The sequence below is a fragment of the Amblyomma americanum genome, chromosome 1 (assembly GCF_052857255.1).
Source record: "Amblyomma americanum isolate KBUSLIRL-KWMA chromosome 1, ASM5285725v1, whole genome shotgun sequence".
Classification (NCBI taxonomy): Eukaryota; Metazoa; Arthropoda; class Arachnida; order Ixodida; family Ixodidae; genus Amblyomma; species Amblyomma americanum.
In genome coordinates, this window is record NC_135497.1 from 554,021,754 (window position 1) to 554,044,107 (window position 22,354).

The window sequence follows — 22,354 nt, forward strand, 5'->3', positions numbered from 1 at the left end:
CTGGGTGATGTCATGGCATTTCTCTTTGCATATAGCTTACATATGTTTTAGACACGTTGGAGGCTAGCTTGCGACAGCTATATAGGTTCGGACCAATGACACATATATATTGCACCTTGAATATATGCATCCTCAGAATCCTTTATAGTGCAGTCACACGCATTTTCACATAAACAGGTATATGTCGTGGTGTGCCGCTAGTTGTTTCGCGATGGAGGCGAACCCGCAAAAGGCGCACACGTGCATGTGCTGTGCGACGTGATGGCCAGGTGGTCGACCTCTACTACGGCGCCACTTTCCTTTTCTTCTTTCACTCCCTCCTTCCTTACGGCGCGGTTCGGGTGTCCACCGAGATATGTGAGACAGCTACTGCGTCATTTCCTTTCCTCAAAACCAAGCCGGAGTACCCGGCTTCGAACCCGACCGCGACGGCCGCGTTTATAAAACACGCAATAAGCGAGAGGCGAAACGCAATAAGCGCCCGTATGCTGTGCGATGTCAGTGCACGTTAAAGATCACCAGGTGGTCAAAATTATTCCGGAGCCCTCCACTACGGCAGCTCTATCTTTCATTCCCACCTTCCTCCCTTCTCATGCGGCGCAGTTACGATGTCCACCGATATGTGAGACAATTACTGCGCTATTTCCTTTCCTGAACTGTCATTCATTTTTTTTTTCCCCTAGCCAAAAGTCAAGGGCAAGACCTTGCCACGAGCGGTACCTTGTACCGCGCGTTCACAGATATGCGCCAATACTGAAATCATCGTGACAAGCTGCGAATTTTACTGCCTCATTTTCCATTAAAGCGGCATCAGAAAGCTGAAGGCGAGATTTTGGCAAAACACGTTAACAGAATAAGACACGTGATTTCGCGCTCGGCAGTGAGGCTCCCCCACATTCAGGACCACGTTCAGGACCGCCGCACGGAATTCCTCCTAGACAAAAAAAAAAAAGTCTAATCTTTTCTTGTTACCTAACCAAAAAGGTAATCACAAGAAAGAAATTGTAAACTCTAAAATTTTGATATCTGGCTTGTTTATTAAAGTTCAACGTTAAAAAGCTGATTTCGTTTACCAACTGCTGTTTTTTTGTATCCTACTCTGGCGCTCAAATGCCGTTCAAATCCAACGAATCCAAGCCAAGCCATCTAGTACGAGAATAAAAAAAGATCGCATAACACGTGCTTGCACTATTTGCATTTGTAGCTGCGGCAACTGTGGTAGTGGTGTCAGACTTTTTTCACTCGTACGTCTCGGACGGTCTCTGCTAAGAAGAATGACGTACGTACTTGTGCAGTGGGTAAAAACTGGCAGCGCCGCGGTGTTTGATGTAATCTCGGTGCGAGATATCGTCGAGACTAAAATTACGTCGGCAATTCTCCAAAATGCAAAAGACACCAGCGTATGGAATACGCATGTCCACGTGCGCTGGCGCGGAGAAAAACATCCTGCGAAAATCATCGCTGTCGGTAAGTACGCTTTAACTGTTTACAAAACTGCAGCTTTAGAGCTGTGCCTTCATGTGCTGCAAGTTTTTCTTACTTTTTTTTTACAGGCACATAGACACAAATGGAAAAAAAATGCCGGCAGGAAATAAAGCGCGCAGAAACAACATGCGATGGGGCCGTAGAGCCCAGCAACGTGGTAAATATGCCTTTTGTGTGCGCTCTGTTTATATTAGAAAATCTTTCAAAACGGCAGTGTGACGGTAAAGTTTGTCAGCCAGCCACGTGTAGTACATTTTCATCTCACCTGTTGTTACTCTGACTCGATCTTACCAGTTTTTCTCGCCTTTTGATGCGGTTGCGATGCGCTCACGATCATTCTGTCCTTTGAAGCTGGAACGGTTTCTTTCGCTTGAAACAAAGACGCCCAGTTTCCTGCTACCGCCACGTGCACGTACGTTCACTTCAACACATAATCAATGTAGCTGACCCGAAAGACGCGGGTTAAATTCTAGAGGCCCGTGTTCTGTGCGATGTCAGTGCACGTTAAAGAACTCCAGGTGGTCGAAACTTTCGGAGCCCTCCACTGCAGCATCCCTCATAGCCTTAGTCGGTTTGGGACATTAAACCACCATGAAAACCATGCAAAAAAATCCTCTAATCAATATCAATTCCATTAGCTGTAGCCGCCAGGCAGATATTTATGAAGCGTGTGCACTCGATGGCCGCGCTTCGATAGTAGCAAAATGCAAAGTACCTGTGTACTGTGCGATGCCAGTGCACACAATAAAGACCTGCATGTGCTCTAAATTAATCCAGTACCTTTCACTATGAGGGTCCTTTTAGTCCATGTGTCACTTTGGGACCTGTTGAATCTTTATGTGTATCTTTGTTGCTGAAACATTTGGCATGCTGTACAATGCTTGCTTAGGTGAGTGTGGTGCTGTGAACTGCTAAGAGTGCAGACATTTTGCTAATGCCAATGTTAACTTTCTTTTGGAGATTTGCGAGACCTGTACGTCACTGTACATCGAAAATGGTGACCTAAAGGAGCAGTTGGCACTCCTGCAAGAAGAAAACATGAGAATGAAGGTGGCCATAGACCTTATGACGGAGCAAAAGGAAGGCATTGAAGGTGAGTGACACTAGTAATTGCATTGCATACAACAAAAAGCATGTGGAGGGAGATTTTGTTAGGTTGGAGCTAGCTGGTTATGTACTTACATGATGTATTTCCCTGCACTGCAAGTAAAGTGCTTTACACGGGTTAGAAATGAATGTGCAGTTTATTTCAGTGCACACTGCCAACGAAAGGGTTGTTGTTCTGCTGTTGCTACGGAAGGATGTCATAGGAAGAAAACTCTCGAAGGAGGTCATTGGTATGATACCTCATGCAGACAGTTATCAAATGATATTAAAAGTTGCAAGTCGTGTACAGTACGGTCCACTGTTAAAGGGAACATGCGACCGTGTCGCCTCCGCACTTCGCGGAGCGCTGCCGTCTAGAATTTGTGTGAATTATCGGCGCAAGGCGCATGCGCAGTAAGCATGGTGGCTGGTCTTTCCGCGCATGCGCCTCATGCCGCTCATTCTCGCCGCGACTAAGCAGCAGGACTTCGTGAAGCGCGGAGGCCACGCGATCACGTTCCCTTTAACAATGGACCGTACTGTACATTCTTGCGTGTGGTGCAGCTGGGCAGTTTTGCTGCCGAGCTGCGCAGCCAGCTCTGTTATATCATGGCACAGAAGAATTCTGTTGCGAAATTCATGCACAATAAGTGTTCCACAAATAAATGTGGACGTTGACAAATTTAGCAGTGTGCAAAGATGTTACGGATCACTAACAATTCATGCCGGGTACCTCGCGTCGTACCATGACGCTGCACGTGCTGGCGTTAAACGACTGCCAACGTGGTACACTTGCCGCGGCGACGTTCGTGCCATCTGTTAGCGCAGCCTCAGTGAATACCTCCTATGTATGAGTCAATGGACATCGAACTCAATGGGGATCTGTCAGGAGGTCTTCGAATGGCCATTGGAATCTCGGGGGCCATTGAGAATTACTTTGTACATGCCATACGTTGAAAAAACAACAATCTCAAAATAAACAAAACATTATTCGCAAAATTTTGGACTTCATTAGCCAGTTCATAAACTATTTTTTATTCGATAGTCAAAATGGTAGCTCCGCAGAACGTGCGGCAGACAGATGCGGTCAGATGTAAACATGGATGTAAACAAAATGGCCCTGTTCTTGTGCGATGTTGTGGCATTCCGTTTTGTTTTGCTTTTTTTCGCCTCATAATGCACTTTGAAACAATAGAGACAAGAAGTGCTCCTGAAATGCTGCAGCAATAGTAGCCATGAACGTAACAATTGCTCATCTGTGGCAGCTTCGCCGGTGAAAAGTGAATGCTTCTGAAATGAAGTGTGCATCGCTGTCCATTGTTGCCATGCCATCGCTGTCTCCGGATTGTACCAAACTGTGAAGTATTTGAATAGCTTTTTCCAGAAAGAATTGCTAGTTAAAATAGCACTTACTCCAACATCCGGCTCCTTTTACTCAGCTTCATTTGTATATATTTTTGAAAATGTTGTTAACCCTAGCGCCATCTGTCGTATCGCTTGCTCACTACTCAATGATCATTGAAATTCGCCGTGTGGCAGCGGTGCATCTGGGTGGCCCTCGAAAATTTCGATGGCCATTGTCTCAAGGGGCACTGAGATTGGCCGTCTGAGAGGGGTATTAGAGAAACAGTGCAACCTAGCTACTAGTCCGGTTACGAGCGCCATGCTGGCTTTGGCAGCTAGCCGCAGCCACGTTTGCCTGAGTGACAGCAGCTGTTGGGGGCACAATGTTATCGCAATATGTCTGGCTTTTTTTTTGCATAGGCAGGGCTTGCACTGAGAAGAGTTATTTCGCATTGTTCTTGTGGCTGCTGGAAGTCTTTATCTGGCACATCTGACGATGGCAAGATGTGCCGTGCCACCCAAGAAACAAACGCTCATTGTAAACATATGGCTCTGGGAAAGCAAGATGTACACATTGTTGAAACGGCAGAGCAGTGTGTCATAACATCGATGTGATTGCATTTTAGCAGCATTTCATGCGGTGCACAGGATATTAATCAATAAGAGCAAATACGAAGCACAGCCTTTAACAGAAGTGAGACCAGGATGTTTGCTTCGAAGCAGTCTAGCGGGGCTTCTGTAACATTCGTGGAAGTTCGACCGATTGGAGGGGCCAGAACCAAAGCTCTTGCCTTCAAGAGATTTGGAACGCTGGGGTAGCTTTACAAATTACACAATGTGGCTTGTAATGCCACACCTTCTTCTTCTTGACATCTTTGTAAATTTCTTGACACCTTTGTAAAAACAAAGCGTGCAGTATACAGCATCTTAGGGTTGAAAACTCACATGGTGTCTAATGTGGGTTCTCTAGAATGCAACTATTCATTACTGCATAAACAGACCAAATACAGTGTGCTTATGTGTGCCATATATGGAAGTTTAGAGGAACGAAATAACGTCTTGACAGCTAGCTTAGTGCATATCTTTTTCACATGTGTCTTTCTAGAAAGCCATATGTATAGATATATTTATGCTGAGCAGTCGCCTGAGACCTATGGATTTCATGAAAGAATTATGCTGGGTTACGATGGACAAAGCGTGCTAAAAAATATTGGTTTTCAAGTCCAGCACAGCTTAAGCAAAGATCATTGCTGAGCCACCAATCTAGCGGGAGCAAAAAATTTCTCCTCCCTGTGCAGCAGCCACTTTTGTCCTTGTCAGTGAAAACTGTCTGTACCTGCTGCTTGTTATTGTACAAGTAATCTTGAGGCATGTTGCTGTCTTTCTGAACATGGTTTGCAACCGTGGTTGTGAATCGGATTGAATGCGGCTTAGAAATTTATATGACCATTTTTGGTATGCAGGACAGTGCATGAGCAGATAATTTAGGCGATGGCTCTTGTGGCAACTTATTCGCACAATCATTTCTTAATATTGCTTGTCACTATGAGCACCCCGTTGTAACCCAAATATCTTCTACTGGCAAAATGGCTACTTGGCTGAGCCACTGCTACAGGCTGGCACTGCTTTGTCTTATTCTATACTCCAATTTCTATACAGCAACAATGCTGCAGAAGCTGCAGAAGTAGTGCGCCTGAAAAACTATATTACTTTGCCACTTTTCATTCATTCCTCTCAATGCCTTGACCAGTTTTTGGATGAAAACAAAGGCTGGTATAAAACGAAGTGCAAGCATTTGAAATTACTGTGAAATGAAAGCTGTGAGACAATCAGTGTTCAGGCCCTCTGGCTATAATTTTCACGAGTATGAACTACCTTTTAGGTGCGGATGATTTTTTAGCCTTACCGGCCACCTTTGAGGCGCGGATGAATTTTTTAGCCCTACCGGCCATGTGTCATACGGCCACATGTCATCCTTACTCCTCGAAGTCTCCTCGAAGAACAAAATATGTCTGTGTTTACTGTCTTTGTGTCGCAAACTACTTTTCGGACGCTTACTCAACCTGCAGGAAGAGCTAGCTTCAGTAGCGTTAGTCACTATGGATGAAACGGTGGGCATTTGTTATAGCTTTTCTACCCGATATGGCAGCCATTAAATAGCTTAATAAGGTGGAAAGTTGAGTTAGTTGGAGGCTGCTCATGATGGAAATACGGGGGCGCAAACTAAACAAGCCACAAAGAAAAACTTCTTTTTAGGTGTGGGTGAGGGAACAAACGCGTGTTAATGACATCTTATTCGAAATCGAGAGGAAGAAATGGGCTTGGGCAAGGGCATGTAATGCGAATGCAAGATAACCAAGAGAACGCAAGCGTAGCAGGGGGCGGCGGAAGATTAGATGGACGGATGAGATTAGGAAGTTTGCAGGCGTAGGTTTGGGCGCAGCTGGCAAAAAACAGGGTTAATTGGAGAGACATGGGAGAGGCCTTCACCCTGGAGTGGGTGTTGTCAGGCTAGGTGTGGGCTATTGTGCGCTGTGATGATGATAGGTGTGTGCTATTGTCACAGTTATTAGCAGATTATGCGTATATAAATGTCGCTAACTGCTCTGGGCAAAAATTCTACTCCAAACAGAATAATAATTTAGTGTTTTATTAGAATTTGCCATTACAGCTCTCGTGTTGATATTCAGCCCTTGTTTTTGTCTCACCCTGTAGAAACCTAATTGACCTGTGAATTGTGAAGGAACCAAACTATGTCGTGCACCTACACGCAAAATGCTGCTGCCATTTATTAGTTGGTTTACGGACATTTTGATTGGCAGTTCTCTAAATCTGGCATTGGTGGGATCTCAGTCTGAAGCTTATAGAAAGTTGTGTGTACACTAGAGCATATCTTTTCAGCATAGCTTCCACTAATTCAAAGTGAAATTAAGCTGTTCAGAAAGTTGAGACATTCCAAGGCTTAAGGTTTAGTTTACAGTGTGGTGGTGAGGTGTGCAGTCCTGAAAACGAATGCGTGCTAAAAATTTTTGTGCCCATATTTTTTGTGCAAGTGTGTCAGTCCAATAATAAGAGGTTTGCCTGGCTGAATCTAAAATTATTCTAAAGTCTGCAGGAGGAAGTCGACAGTTTCAAAGGCAGCTTGTAAGCTTATAGCGAATTAAGTATCTGCTTGGGACATATCGGAGTACGAAATTAGTAATTAGGGATGAGAAGGAGCTAAGAGTTACCTGCTTTAATTGAATGGAAAGATTGAGCTGCACTGCAACATGGTGGAAGCATGAAAGCAGCAAAGAGACTGAGCATTGGTTAGAATCGTTTATTAGCAATTACAGGCAAAACCAGATGTCAGCAATTTGGATAATATTATTTAAGTGGCAGTGGTGTTCTTTGCTGAATCCACATAGGAACCACACAAAATAGTAATGCAGAAATGCAACTCAGTTGTAATTAACGAAGCTGTAAGGAATACCTGGCAAACAATGGCCACGGGGAAAACTTTAGTTGAATATGCATTGAAGGAGTACAGACACCAAATTTTGGTTGCGGGTTGTCTTTGCAATGATGCTTATGACATTAGCATATCAGATCATCATATGCTTACAGTTTCCAGATAATTTATAATTGAATTTCTTCTTTCACGCAATTCTGGTTTTGATTTCAACAGTAAAACGATGGCTGTGACATCAGAGTTCAGTTTGTCATGTGAGGCTTGAAAAAACTGCCATAAGATCACTGCTTTGTTATTCTTTGCGATTCCAGCTCTTCAGACAGTGCCTGGAATTTTGTGGTATATTAAACAGATGAAGCAGTGATTATATAGCAGGTTTTTCATGTGTGTCACACGACCTATATTGAACTTTGATGTCACAGCCATCTTTTGGCCAGTGGAACTGAAACTGCATGAGAATAAATGCAATTATAAATTATTTTGCAGTCGCAGGCAAATACTATATGCTGATTCAGGTATAATAATGCCTTACACATCATTATAAAGAAGAAAAGCAACCAAAAGTTTGGTGGCTGTACTCCTTTAAGAAGTGCCACTGAAAGACAAAGGAGAGGTTCTCGTCAGAAAGCTAGCAACCTTGTGTAGGCAATATGTTATGACCAGTTGTGCCAACCAGCATTGTGAAAAAAAAAAAAACGTAATACTCATTCACAAAGAAAGGTGATGTTCAGGAATGAAAAAATCAACCCATCAGCTTGCTGTCTGTTGGTATGTGGCCTGCGGCCCTGTTCTGTAGCTAAGGTGAATAAGGCCCTTAATTTTTTGCATTAAGTTTTTTAATTGCATAAATTTGTAACAAAATTCATGGGGGCACTTTGTTGACCTAAAGTGCGGTGAGGTGAAACCCTCTAGCGCGGTGTTGCTGCTTGTGTCACTGATGTGTGGTTACGATGTTAATTAAGTACACAATTGTTTGTGAATCTTAAATGCTGGAAACACTGGAGGGCGTTTGGGAGGCATCCGTCTGATTCGACGCCTTTCTGCAAACACTCTCCAGTGCCCCAGACAAGAACTACATATGTGTTGGCGGGAAGTAGCGTTCTGAGCGGATGTGCTTCAACATGCTCCATGCTGGAAACAGCGCATCGGCCGTTGGCCGAGGTCTACCGACGTCTCAGGACACTACGGACTCGTACAAAGTTGTCCTTCCCCGATTGCCAACCGGTAATGTTGTCCTTAATACCGTTTTCCTGCATGCTAACCTTAAGGGTCGCCCGTACCGAGCACCTGACTTCCGTGACGCACTCGCACAGATATTGGATCTCCGGGAAATTTTGTGCATTGGTCAATACCAAATGAGCCACGTGTGGATGGTTACCTGCGAGAGTAGTTCTTCCAAACAGAAGCTTGTTAACAAAGCGGAGTTTCCTGTCAAAGGACTGCGGTGCATGGTGTTTGACCCGGATACTAAGAACGTCAAGGTTAAGCTCCTTTGGCTTCCCCGCTATATGGAACACCGGAGGATTGTGGAAGCATTAGAGCCTTATGGCACGGTCCAGTCTGTGGAGCGTGAAAAGTGGCGGTGCCCAGGGATGGAGCATATGGAAACGGCGAACCGTGAACTCTCCCTCACACTCAAGGATGGAGTGTCAGCTAGCACCATTCCACACACACTTAATGTTTATGGAGTGCAGGCATTAGTCCTTATCCCAGGGAGACCTCCACTGTGCCTCCGATGTAGCCGGGTTGGACATGTCCGGCGCCAGTGTCGCACGCCTCGATGCACTCAGTGCCGACGCTTTGGCCATACTGCGGAGAACTGTATCTTGAGTTACGCTGACAGGCTGCGTCAAGGCCAGTGGTCGCGGGAAGATGACGTGGCATCAGAACACATTATGGATGTGTCTGAGGTTGTGGACGCGACCGGAGAGCTAAGTCATGAGCATCGAATAGATGGGGAACAGAAGACTTCAACACCTCAAAACAACACGGAATATGAAGCGACTGGCCATCTAGCATCCACGCCTCCAGGACGAAAACCGCCGGACCCGGGCCCCCCCGTGAGTGTTACAGAGACTGCTGTGCTTGCTGCACAGGAACACCTCGTTGCCACAGGTCAACGTCCGGATATGCCTCCTGTGGAGTCAGTCGAGGCGATACAGCCAGTGAATGCTCGCCGATCCTCCTCTGATGCTGATTCTGCTTCGTCGTTGGAGGGTAACGGTGAGACGTGTGTGGCGTCGATCTCTGGCGTGTCAGGTTCTCTGTCGGCTGTCAGTGTGGCAGCGAGTAATGTGCTCCCCTCGGGTTCGTGGGCCGAGGTCTTGGCTGTCTCAGAGGAAGACATGGACAGCACCGCACCTTTGAAACGTCCTGCAGATGCTGACGAGGTGTGTATCGATGGCGCTGACCAGAAGGCACAATGTGTAGAGGCCACGGGAAGGGTGGTGTTAAAGAGGAGGGCGATGTCTGCCCGAGAGGCCGCCAATTTGGCGGCGGGCCACCACATTCCAGGGGATGGCGTTTGTTAAGACTGGCACCAAAATGGCGAGCGTCGCAGCATATCAAGTCGCTACCCTTAACGTTAGGGGTATGCGTAATCGTAGGAGGCAACAGCAGGTACGGCATCTCTTAAAAAAATGGAGTGTGTGTGTAGCCGCTATCCAGGAAACAAAGTTGTCCTCTGATGAAGAGACAGCAGTTGCTCTTGAGCCTTTTTTGTCGGAATACAGCATTATTGTTAGCCACGCGAGAGGCTTATCCGGAGGTTGTATGCTATTCCTGGCGAACACGCTTGAGATGACAGCCATGTCTTATTGCATAGATGACGAGGGGCGACTTATATGCTGTGATCTCACAATTTCAGGTGTACAGTGGCAGATTATTTGTGTTTATGCCCCCACAAAGCAGCGCGATAGAAGACTTTTTTTTCTGTCATTAGTTGAACATTTGTGCACGGACCGCAAAATTATATTGTTGGGAGATTTTAATTGCGTTTGTAGGGATGAGGACCGTTCAGTGGTATGTAAGAGATACGACCATAGTGCTGCATTACTTACCGATTTGGTTTCTGAATATAGTCTTGTGGATGTGGGGCAGGAAAAAGGCGACAGTATACATTTCACTCATTTTCAGTTTTCCTCTAATGCTCGCCTTGACAGAATTTACGTTTCTGTTGACGCATTAGCAAGTGTGTTTGGCTACTGGGTGCGGCCCATTTTCTTCAGTGACCACTGTATGGTGTCTCTTCAGATAGGAAAGTACACTCGGCATGTACTTCACCCTCGATGGGAGTTGTGGAAGATGAATAACTGTCTGCTCTCAGACGAAATCTTTCAGCGTGCTGTACCTACTTGTTTGAAGGACGTATGGTCACGCCGTGATCTTTCCATTTTTCAAAAGTGGGACTTGTTTAAACAGGAGATCAAAAACTTGGCAATTGAGGCCTCAGCAAGAATCGCTTTCCTGAAGAGACACCACCTTCGTGAGCTTGGGCGCACCCTAACGGAGCTACATGAGCTAGAGAGGGTAAGCCCGGGTGCCTATCTCGAAGAGATTAATAACGTAAAAGCACAGCTTCAACAATTTGCGACAGACAGATATAAGGGGGCCTTGATACGATCTAGGTCCCGAAGGTTTCTTGATGAGCAACCTTCTCGTCGGGCCCTGAGTGATGAAAGAGAGAATCCTCTTGCGAAGGAAATATTGGAAATTCAGTATGGTGATTGCACATACAGTGATGCGCCTGGTATTCTTGCTGCTTTCTTCGACTATTATCGGAAGCTGTTTGGCAGTTGCGAAGATCCAAGTCAGGGTTTCGATTACAGTTCCTCGCTCGGAAGCTTCCCTCGACTTGATGATGAGAAGTGTGCTGTAGTGAAGGGACCTATCACTTTGGATGAAATTCAATCAGCCATTTCTGCCCTGCAGAGCCAGAAATCTCCTGGGCCAGATGGTATTACTAGCGAATTCCATAAAACATTTTCGCCTTGCCTAGTGCCTGTTTTGATGGAAGTTTTCAAAGCATCTTATGATGTGGGTGTCCTGCCTCCCACTTTTTATTCTGGCCACACAATATTAATTCCCAAAAGCAAAGATACTAATCGGTTGAAAACTGTTGAGGGATATCGTCCAATTTTCCTTTGCAATGTTGATTACAAAATTTTTGCCAAGGTTCTTAGCAGTCGTCTGCAGCTCGTCATTAGGGACTTGATAGGTCCGCATCAGGTCTGTGGTATTAGAGGCCGCAGTATTCAAACACATATCCGTATTGCACGTTCAGTATTAGAGACAGTATCAGATGAGATAGGCCAAGTAGCTCTGATTCAAATTGACTTGGCTAAGGCGTTTGATAAAGTTCGGCACGATTTCTTGTTCGCGGTCTTGGAGTATGCAAATATTGGTGACGTCTTGCTCAAAGGCATAAGGCTGTGCTATAAGAACTCCTATACAAGGGTTATTGTTAATCAGGAGCTAACGAAACCAGTACCACTAGAAGCATCTGTTCGTCAAGGATGTCCACTGTCTCCATTGTTGTTTGCCCTATATCTGGAACCCCTCTGTCTCAGTATAATTAACAGCGCAGCTATCCGCGGTTTCTCTCTGGCTCAATGTGAAGTTAAAGTTTTAGCTTGCGCTGATGATGTCGCCCTCTTTTGTTCTGACAAAAAGAGTGTACTCGAGGCTCTAAACTTGACTAAACAGTTCTGCGATGTATCAGGCGCGGCTCTTAATTTAGAGAAATCCAAAGGCTTTTGGTTGGGTCATTGGGGAACTAGGCCAAGCCAGTTCGGTGGTATATGCTGGAACTGTAGCCCTCTTGAGTACCTAGGCGTTCCGCTGCACCAGTTTCGCAACAGTACAGCCTACTGGGATTCACAAACTGTAACTCTACGGCGGCAAACGCAGGCTTGGATGGGTAGGGAACTCTCAGTGTTTGCGAGGGCACAGGTCTGTAACATTTTTTTGTTTGCAAAGCTCGCGTATGTCCTTCAAGTCCTGCATTGTGCGAGGAGGAAGGTGCAAGCAATACATAGAATATTTGCAGCATTCGTTTGGCGCTCTCAATGGGAGCCGATGAGGCGTGACAACTTGTTCCTTCCCTTAGAGGGTGGTGGAGTGGGCCTTGTTCACCTGTTCGTGCATCAACTCGTTTCCCGTTTTTTCTTTTTCAAATCGGCAAACGACCCGTTTCTGGTAGCTGTGCTCATTAGGCGGCTTAGTTTTCATTTGCCTTACTTATTCGCACCGACTGTGCAGGCTCGTGAGGGGACTTTATGGGGATTTCTTAAGGAGTTTGCTGACACTTTCAATTTTCTCACTGTGCGCTTCTCTTTAGATTACCTGTATAGCCTCTCGAGAAAGCAGATGACCCAGGCTCTCACTGAGTCTTTGTTCCCTACACCATTGTATCGGCAGCCTTATTTGGGGTCTTTGGACATCAGTGTTCTCAAGCGTGTTAGGCGGATGTGTATTCAGGCAGCCGCTAAAACGTTCTTTTTCAAACTACACACAGCGACGCTGCCTGTCAAGACATTTCTTAATGACAAGGGGATGTTTGTACCCTGGAATGTGAATTGTCGTCTGTGTAACGTGCCTGAGACAATTGATCATTGCTTCATCCTGTGCCGTGATGCCATGTTCTTTTGGGACATACTACAACGAACTCTTAAGAAGGACATTGAAATTACACCATACACTATTAGATTTCTGCCTGTTGACAAAAACTCTGTTGTGCCTTATGACGTGTTTGTGTTGATGGGACTATTCAGTCTTTGGAAAAGCCGTATGATGGACAGACATGCCGAGCCACCAAGATCGTCCACATCTGTGTTTCGGGAGCAGTGTGCGTTGGTAAGGAGTGTATATGCTGCTCGCGACGAACCTCCAAGCTGGCTGCCGTGCCTAGATGCTTGTGTGTGCCTCCCTGAATTTTGATGTTTTGATGGGGATGCAGTGGTGAGTTAGGGCTATGGGGGGCTCATATTAAGCAGCCCGGTAACTTGAGACGCGAACTAGTCTGATTGAAGTTTCCTCCTTTCTACAGAAGTTCTTCCATGCAATAAAGAAAAAAAAATGGCGGGAAGTAGCGTAGCCGTTAGCACGCTCGGCTGCGGAACGGAAGGATGGTGGTTCGAATCCCATCATGCACAAAGATTTTTTTTTCTGGTCGGACTAGAAATGTCTGAGTTATGATGTCACTTCCGGTTCTGGATGTAACGGACGGACAGGATCTCGATGCAATGAAGTGAAGTAGCAGTCACTGACCATAGTCGAAAGAAGAAAGACGTTTCGAAACCCGTACGGGTTTCTTGTTCACAGTGAGCAGGACAAGAGCGGTGGCGAATATATATCCGGAGAATGTGACGTAAAGATCGGGCGTAGATGCCTGGCATGGGGCCAGCGTTCTTGTTTAATGTTGCTTGTGATGTTTGGATGAATAGCGATTCCAGCAGAAGGCGCGTCGTCAGGTTTCTTTCCTTAGATAAGATGGAGGCATTGCCCCAGTCAATCTGGTGGCCAGTGTCCTGTGCATGACCCGCCAGCGCATTTGTGGCATGCTTTTTGTTTTTCACATCACGTTAGTGGTCCTTTATGCGTCTTGAGAACTTCCCTGTCTCACCGATGTAGGCATGATTGCAGTTCAGGCATGGTATTTTGTAGACGACTCCTGGAAACTGCTCATTTGGTAGTCGGTCTTTCATATTCATTAGCTGATTCCGCAGCTTGCTGACAGGCATGTGGACCACGCGTAAGTCGTATTTTGAGAACACACGAGACAATGCTTCGCTGATACCAGGCATGTATGGAATGCCTGCTCGTGTTCGATACGTCCTACAATCAGTGGTAGCTGGATGTGCAGCTCGTTCTTGTAGCTTTGATATGAAGCGGCTCGGATAACCGTTGGCTGACAGTTCTTCGTGCACTCTTTTTAACTCCTTTTCTTGATCTTCTCGGCTTTTGCAGACACGTGTCGCACGTTTGGTCAGTGATGTGACGACGGAGGCTTTGTGCGCAACTGGATGATTTGAATGAAAATTTAAGTACTGGGCTGTGTGCGTAGGCTTTCTGTACACAGAGAACGAAAGGCGATTGTCCCTCCGCTCGACCAGGACATCCAAGAAGGGAAGGCGGTTTCCTTGCTCAAACTCGGCCGTGAACATCAAGCTTGGTTCGACACTGTTTAGTTCATGTAGAAACCGCGACGCGTCCTCTTTCCTTAATATGCAAAAACAGTCGTCGACATACCGGTAGAAGACCTTGGGTGCTGGAGTGAAAGCATTCAATACCTTGTCCTCTAGTGCTTCCATAACGAGGTTTGCTGTGGTGACTGATATGGAAGCGCCCATCGCAGTGCCTTGGGTCTGTCTGTAGAACTTTGAATTAAAGGAAAAATACGTATTGCTTAGGCAGAACCGTAGCAGTGTGCTCTGCTCTGGAACGTCGAAGGGCGTACGACTTGCCAGATTGCGGTCCTTCTCCAACGCTTCCTCGCACGTGGAAACGGCTAGGTCAACCGGGACACTGGTGAAGAGTGCCGTGACGTCGAAGGAGACCATTACGTCCTCTGCGTCCAATTCCAAGTCATGCAGTTTCTGAACAAAATTTGAAGAGTTCCCGATGTACGTCCTAGTCTTTCCGGATAAAGGGCTGAACACTTCGTGGAGGTACCCCGAAAGTCGATACAGTGGCGACCTTGTGAAGTCCACTATCGGGCGTAGGGGGACTCCAGGCTTGTGGATCTTCGGTAGACCGTATATAGCAGGAGCCGAACCATTTGTGCATAGGAGGCGGTAGTAAAGTTTCTTGTTATCCGGGGGAACGAGCTTAAATAGGCCCGCCAGCAGTTTTTGCAATTTTGTTTGCAATCTGGCCGTAGGATCGCGTGGTACAGACAAGTAGGTGCCGTCGTTGAGTAAACCGATCATCTTGTCATTGTATTCACTGCGGTTGAGCAGGACGGTAGCATTCCCTTTGTCTGCCGGTAAGATGGCAATCTCCGGGTTCCTTCTGAGGTCGCGTATGGCTCGTTTCTCAGCCACAGAGAAGAGGGGCTTATGCCGCCACTTCGAGAGAACGCCAATGGCGCGAGTGCGGGCTTCATCTCGGACGTTCATAGGTAGCAGGCTTACCGCACGCTCAACCTCACAGATTACCTTTTTCTTTTCTGGTGGGCGATCTGTATTAAAGCTCAAACCGCGGCAGAGGACAGAGGTTTCAGCTGCGCTTGGCTTGTAGGAGGAGAGGTTCACCACAACCTGTCTTTTGTTCTCTTTCCTTGGAATCCGAAGAGCATCAATCTTTCTCTCATGCGATGCCTTGCAATGCCGTTCTCTTACTGCTGCCGTGTAGTTGGCGTGCAGTTGTACGTCCGGAAAGCGCTCTTGGATAATGTATTCGAGCTGTATCCGCGCGAAAAACGAGTCGGTCTCGAGGCGCTTTATCATCTGCCGGCATTCCTGAACACGTGCAAGTACCAGTTTTCTTTCGGCGTGTTGAATGATCTGGTGGCCCCAGACGGAGTGGACGGGAGTTTTGAGACGGAGAGACTTGGGTACCAGGTTCTCCCACCTGCATGTCAGGTTGAAGTCTAGATGGGTCTTGAAGGCTGCGACTCTTGAAGTTAGTGAAACAAAGCGACGAATCTTAGTGACCACGTCTTGTCCGTAAATGCTCCGAAAGTTCATGTAGTCAAGAGTTTGACGGAAATCCGTCTGGTCAGGCATGGCGATGCAATGAAGTGAAGTAGCAGTCACTGACCATAGTCGAAAAAAGAAAGACGTTTCGAAACCCGTACGGGTTTCTTGTTCACAGTGAGCAGGACAAGAGCGGTGGCGAATTTATATCCGGAGAATGTGACGTAAAGATCGGGTGTAGATGCCTGGCATGGGGCCAGCGTTCTTGTTTAATGTCGCTTGTGATGTTTGGATGAATAGCGATTCCAGCAGAAGGCGCGTCGTCAGGTTTCTTTCCTTAGATAAGATGGAGGCATTGCCCCAGTCAATCTGGTGGCCAGTGTCGTGTGCATGACCCGCCAGCGCATTTGTGGCATGCTTTTTGTTTTTCACATCACGTTGGTGGTCCTTTATGCGTCTTGAGAACTTCCCTGTCTCACCGATGTAGGCATGATTGCAGTTCAGGCATGGTATTTTGTGGACGACTCCTGGAAACTGCTCATCAAGCTGCGGAATCAGCTAATGAATGTGAAAGACCGACTACCAAATGAGCAGTTTCCAGGATATTTTCTGGAAGTGGAGCGGAAGCTGCGTAGCCAAAACATAACCCCTCTTTCTACACAGTGCAATATATCCTCTCTTTGCAGTTACTAGTTTTGTCCTGATGCATAGTATGCTAGCATAATTTGTTATTTAAGGTGTATTTTGGAGACAACTGTCAACCTTATATGTTAGAAAGTCGAGAACAGAAGCTTCTTTGATTACAGTGAATTTGCTAGGCATATCTTGTTGCAAGAGCCTTCTATAGATGATGCACTGGAAACAGAGTGATGCAGCTGTGGAGAGAAAGCAGTGTGCCAGGCTGCCAGTTGCACTATTGTGCAGCCGAACTATTTGGCGGAATGACGGTTACGGAATGCCAAGAACAGTACCACTGATGCCATTTTTTACTTGACTCCAAAGTATTTTCTCACTTGTAAAAGTTGGCAAGTGTTGCTGGATTTTGCTGTGACTTGCTCTGTAACAGTGACGATGAGCAAGACAAGTAGTCAAGGAATGTGACAGCCTGGTATGGTGCTACATGGGTTCAGTGTCCTAAAGTCTGTCAGGGACACTGTAGTAGAGGGCCCTGGATCAGTTTTAATCGCCTGGGGTTCTTGTCGTGTTCTGAGATTGCACAGTACAAGGGCATCTTCCATTTTGCCTTTATCGAAATGTGGCTGCCGTGGCCAGGATTGCATCCTGTTTGCAGCCAAGTGCTTTAACCACTGACCCAATGTATTATAGAACGCATTGCTTCGGCTTCTGCCTGCATTGGGTCTGATTGGCAGCAGCCATGCATTCCCAGTTTTGGTATTGGAGGCTATAATTCTGTGTGTGCTGTTGGGTGCAGTGACATGTATTATCGGCAGGAAAAGTAAATGGACCACGAAAATGACTTCAGGGTGTTATTCCATACATTACAAAGGCCAATGTTTAGGGCAATAGCCCAAGATGGAGTTCTTTATAAGCAGGATATAATTACTCATTAGTATCCACCAAAGTGCAGCCATACGGCTACAAAGGAAAGCTAACAGCTTCCACGGAAACTTCGTAGTTGAAGAAAAATTCGCCCTGCTGTGGGGCTCGAAGCTAGGACTGCCACTTCAGAGGATAAGTCGCTATACGAAATGAGGTAACATATGGCAAGGTGAGAATGAATTAATTGACAACTCCTTCCCGGTTAGCTCAGTTGGTATGGTGACTGCTCCTGTGAAGCGATGGTCCTGGGAGGAATTCTTCAACTATGAAATTTTTTTGGAAGCTCTTAGCTTTTCTTTGTAGCCGTATGGCTGCACTTTGATGGATGCTAATGATAGTTATCCCCTGATTACATTCTAAAGACCACTGAAAAAGGAATTCGGAAATCACAATTTGCAAATTAAATTAATCCACCCACAGAATTCAAAATAAAACAAGCCGAAAATGCGTTTTGGTCGCTAAGTGCCAACGCCGGGCACTGCCAATCACAGCTGTTTTGGTCACTAAAACTTGTGTGCCGTTGTTACTTTGCAAGGGCTGACCACAGCTATGCCTTTTGACTGTTGCTGCTGTGCGTACACACATCTGACATTGCAGGTTGGGCTGGTTGGCTAAAGGCTGAGGCCACAGCAGAGCTCTCTTGATGCCTGCTTCTAATCCTTTGGCTGCTGGCGGGGTTGGAAACGTACCATAGTTGGATAAAACTTAAAGGAGTTGTATTTGACTAGTTTTCGTGCCCTTCAACTTTAGTAAACATGTTCACCACAGGGAATTCATCAGTGCTCAATGAATAATTTGTATTTGAATTTTTTTTCCCCTCACTTTCTGTTTTGGTTCCAGTGTATCGTTGCAACATCACAAATGGGTGCGAGGTCACGTGAGGCATATGAAACCTGCAATATAACCACTGCTTTATCGATTTAACTCATTCACTCTCAAGGAGTAACGGAATGGATTCCAAGAGCAGGCAAACGTAACAGGGGGTGGCTAAAAGTTATATGGGCGGATGAGATTAAGAAGTTAGTAGGAATAGGATGGTAGCAGCTGGCACAGGACAGGGTTAATTAGAGAGATATAAGAGAGGCCTTTGCTCTGCGGTGGGCATAGTCAGGCTTGAGATGATGACCTTAAGCTAAACTGCTTCGGAAGCCGGAATGGCAGCAAGTGAACAAAGAGCGATTGTTTAGCAACTGCATTTTTTTTTTACATTATATCCTACTATAGCTGTTCTCATACACGTCTCCATCACACTTTCTGTTGACTTTTTTGGTCATGGAATCCATTGATTGGCTTGGCTTATATATATATATATATATATATATATATATATATATATATATATATATATATATATATATATATATATATATATATATATATATATATATATATATATATATATATATTCTATCTTCTCACTATTGCTTGCCTGAATAACAATGCCCATCTAAGCTATAGTTTAAAGTAGAATATTTGTTTTTTCCATGTATAGGGAGTGTGCGATGTCAATGCACGTTAAAGAACCCCGGGTGGTCAAGATTTCCAGAGCCCCTCACAATGGCGTCCCTCATCGCCTGAGTCGCTTTGGGACGTTAAACCCCGATAAACCATAAACCAAACCATGTACATATAAGGCTTACTGTACTCATAGACATTTCATTTTTTATTCATTCCCCTGGTGTAAAGCGATCTAGTCTCCTAGTTTTATTGCCCCCTCATGTCTCTCTGCTGAAAATCGCCGCTATGTTTTGGCGTGATCAGCCTGAGACGAGTGTTTTGGAAGCAGATTAAAAAATTATGAGTTTGGTGATCTCTCTGGGTGTTAAAGCATTACCAAGGACCCCATACTATCAATACAAAAAATGCAAATCATGTTAGATCTGTATTCCAGGGCCCCTATGAGCTGCATGCAAACTACAGAGTGCTACAAACATGGTCTACCATGCTTAGCCTCTACCAACAGGGTAAACCATTACTCCTGTGCCAAGTTTCAAGAAATGCTTGAATTCACTTCTGTTGTCCATGTACGTTTTGTGCTTATGGCACCTGAAGTGCAGTACTTTTAGTCGGTATTTTATTTAGCCGTGCTTTTATAGTGCCCATCTCTGCATTTAAAATTCTATGGCGTGCAAAAAATGTCCAAATTGTGGCAGTGTAAACGCAACATTTATTGTCGCTTTTGTTAGATATTTAGGTAGTTGGCTAAAGAGAGACAAAAGAAATCTGACGCTTGACCTTATTGCAAAGTGCATTCAAGTAGGAAGCTTGAAAGTTACGCAGCCCCAATAACATATTTGAGTCAGGAATCTAGAGGGTATTTTTTGTAAATGAGTTTTAAACAAAATCTTCGATGGCATGCAGGGTGACGACTTGGAAGATATTGGCGGCTGCCTGGTTGCAAAATCTGTGTTGAAGATGCTGGATGTAGGCCCTCGTAAGACTGCCAGCACTTATGCACGAGAGCTGCTCAGACAGGTGTTTGACCCAGCGGAGTTGGTGAACAAGTCGATTACAGGAAGGCAGTCCAATGCACACAAAGGGAAGGATGCTAAACCCCAATTGGACCCTTTTCGGGTGAACGCAATTATAAGTAAGTATTCTTGCAGTTTTGCATATTTGTAGAGCTTATGACCGGAATGAGACAGATATGTTGCATGAAACTTCAGCACTGTGTCCAGTGTAGTCGTGCAGCGGGCTGCATAGGTTTCCGACTCAAACCTGCCCCCAGTACATGCCCAGGGACTTCGGTCTTCAACTCAACAAAAAAAAGTTGCCATTCACCACCTCTCTGCAGTGCGCCAGCATGACTAACAGCCTAAACCCCCCTCCCCCACGCCTTTCGCATCACAGTTGTCGTTCCTTTGACCCCCTCCTCCCCTCCATAATTAAAAGACGCTAGCTACTACCCTCAGTCACCCCTGATGAAGGAGCCAAGTTGGCTTCGAAACGTTGGGTTAAAGTTAAAATTTTTGGTTGGAGGTGTACAGTTTATTACAAGTCTTCAAACCCAACCAGACAAGCAAAGCTGTCAAAATGTTTAGTTTTTGTTAGATTTGCGTCTTTACACTTGCAAAATCTTTAACACAGCGCAGCTCCGTAGCCAAGCATTCGTGAGCTTCGTCTTCGTCAGCTTCGTCTTCCGTCGCCTTTCTCGCCTTCTGGGGCATTGGCCGCTAGGGCATCAAACCCAATTGTCTGTCTTACAATACTAATTGCACACAGTATCCAGTAGTGGATGCTGTAGCGAGAACATGTCTTTTCCTAGAGAAAACGATTATAAACATCATCGTGGCATAGGTAGCGTTTCCATGCACAGCACTATTTTGCAACTCCTCAATGATTTACGAATCATGATCTACTGTATAAGCCATGGTGAATACATTTTGCACACCAAAATTACAGATCAGAATTAGTGTGACTGGCTTATTTCCATTTTGTTGTGGAAGTTACTGCTTCCAAGAAACTAAAAACACCACAAGCGTCCAGTGATGCTGTATAAGTCACGCCTTCAAATTTGCATAATGGATAAGCATTGAAGTGATTAAAAAGAGTGCCGACTTTCATTGGTATATATAAAAGGAAAGCATAAGGAATGATTTCTTGAATCTGAAGTTTATTTAAATTTAAGACATCCGATCCATAACTTTCTTAAAATTTGTACAGCGAGTCTCTGTAAGGAGACCAATAGTAACAGGAAAAAAAAAACGTTATGAAAGCTCTAACCTTTAGCTTCTCAAGTATTGGCAATGGAGAATAAATTAAGGTTCGAAAGCAGCGAATATGCAGTCTGCTACTCTATATGTTCTCTAAATGCCAAAACAGGCCTCTGTCAAGAAAGTGCACCTAATGATGTTCATTGTACTAACACCTGTTTGATGTAAATGCAGCTAGTTCATCTTAGAACAGGATGTGGAAGTGCAAAACATCATTTAAAATCCAGTGTATCTTTAAAACTCGACAATATGTGCTGACTGGAGTAACTGCGGTAAGCACATATTATGGTGTTTAAAAATACATGGGCTTTTAAATAGCCTTTTACACTTCCACATTCTATTCCAATATCTGCTTGTGATTTGTTCACTAATGAAAACCTCATAGGTGTAATGCAACGTGGTCAGAAAATTGCTTTGAACACTTCTTTACATGCATTCCTATGTGCTGTACCACTGTTCCCTGTTACATAACATATTGGTGTTGGTCTAATAAATGTGATTAGGTGTACTCTCTCTTGACTGAAAAGGTCTGTCTTGGCATTTAGAGATAATGTAGAGTAGTGGACGACATAGTCACAGCTTTTCAACCTTAATTTAGGTTCCTTTGCCGATGCTCCATAAGCTACAGGTTCAAGCTTTGATTACAATTTTGAAAGCCAAAATAATGCAACATTTTTTTCCCCTGTTCTTTCTTGGTCTCCTTCAGGAATGTTGAGAAAAAATTTGGATGGGATGCTTATTTTTTTTGTGAAAAGGCTGTATTTAAAGATACCAGATTTGGGACATTATTTCCTATGCTTTCCTTTTATATATAAAACTGAAAGTTGGTAATTCTTTGAATCACCTAATTGCTTATTCATCTGCAAAGTTGAAAATGTGATTTACAGTTGCTGAAGAAAAACTTCTTAAATATACCGTATAAACGCATGTAAGAGCCGCACCCCTGTATGGGCCGCACAGTGTTTTCCAGAAGGAAATAATAGAAAAAATAATATCCTTGTAAGAGCCGCACCCATACTTTCCATATGACCCATGTGTGAATAGCCTTCGAAATGCACGCGCCGTGACCTCCGCGATCA

General features: G+C 45.0%; 1 long non-coding RNA gene across 1 annotated transcript; it reads left to right on the forward strand.

The window, feature by feature from the left end:
- Nucleotides 1-1,241: 1,241 nt before the first annotated feature.
- Nucleotides 1,242-20,739, forward strand: LOC144108304 (uncharacterized). Its single transcript, XR_013309475.1, has 4 exons — nt 1,242-1,467; nt 1,554-1,642; nt 2,446-2,578; nt 19,924-20,739. It is a non-coding gene; the product is annotated as an uncharacterized LOC144108304 (long non-coding RNA).
- The last annotated feature ends 1,615 nt before the right edge of the window (nt 20,740-22,354 follow it).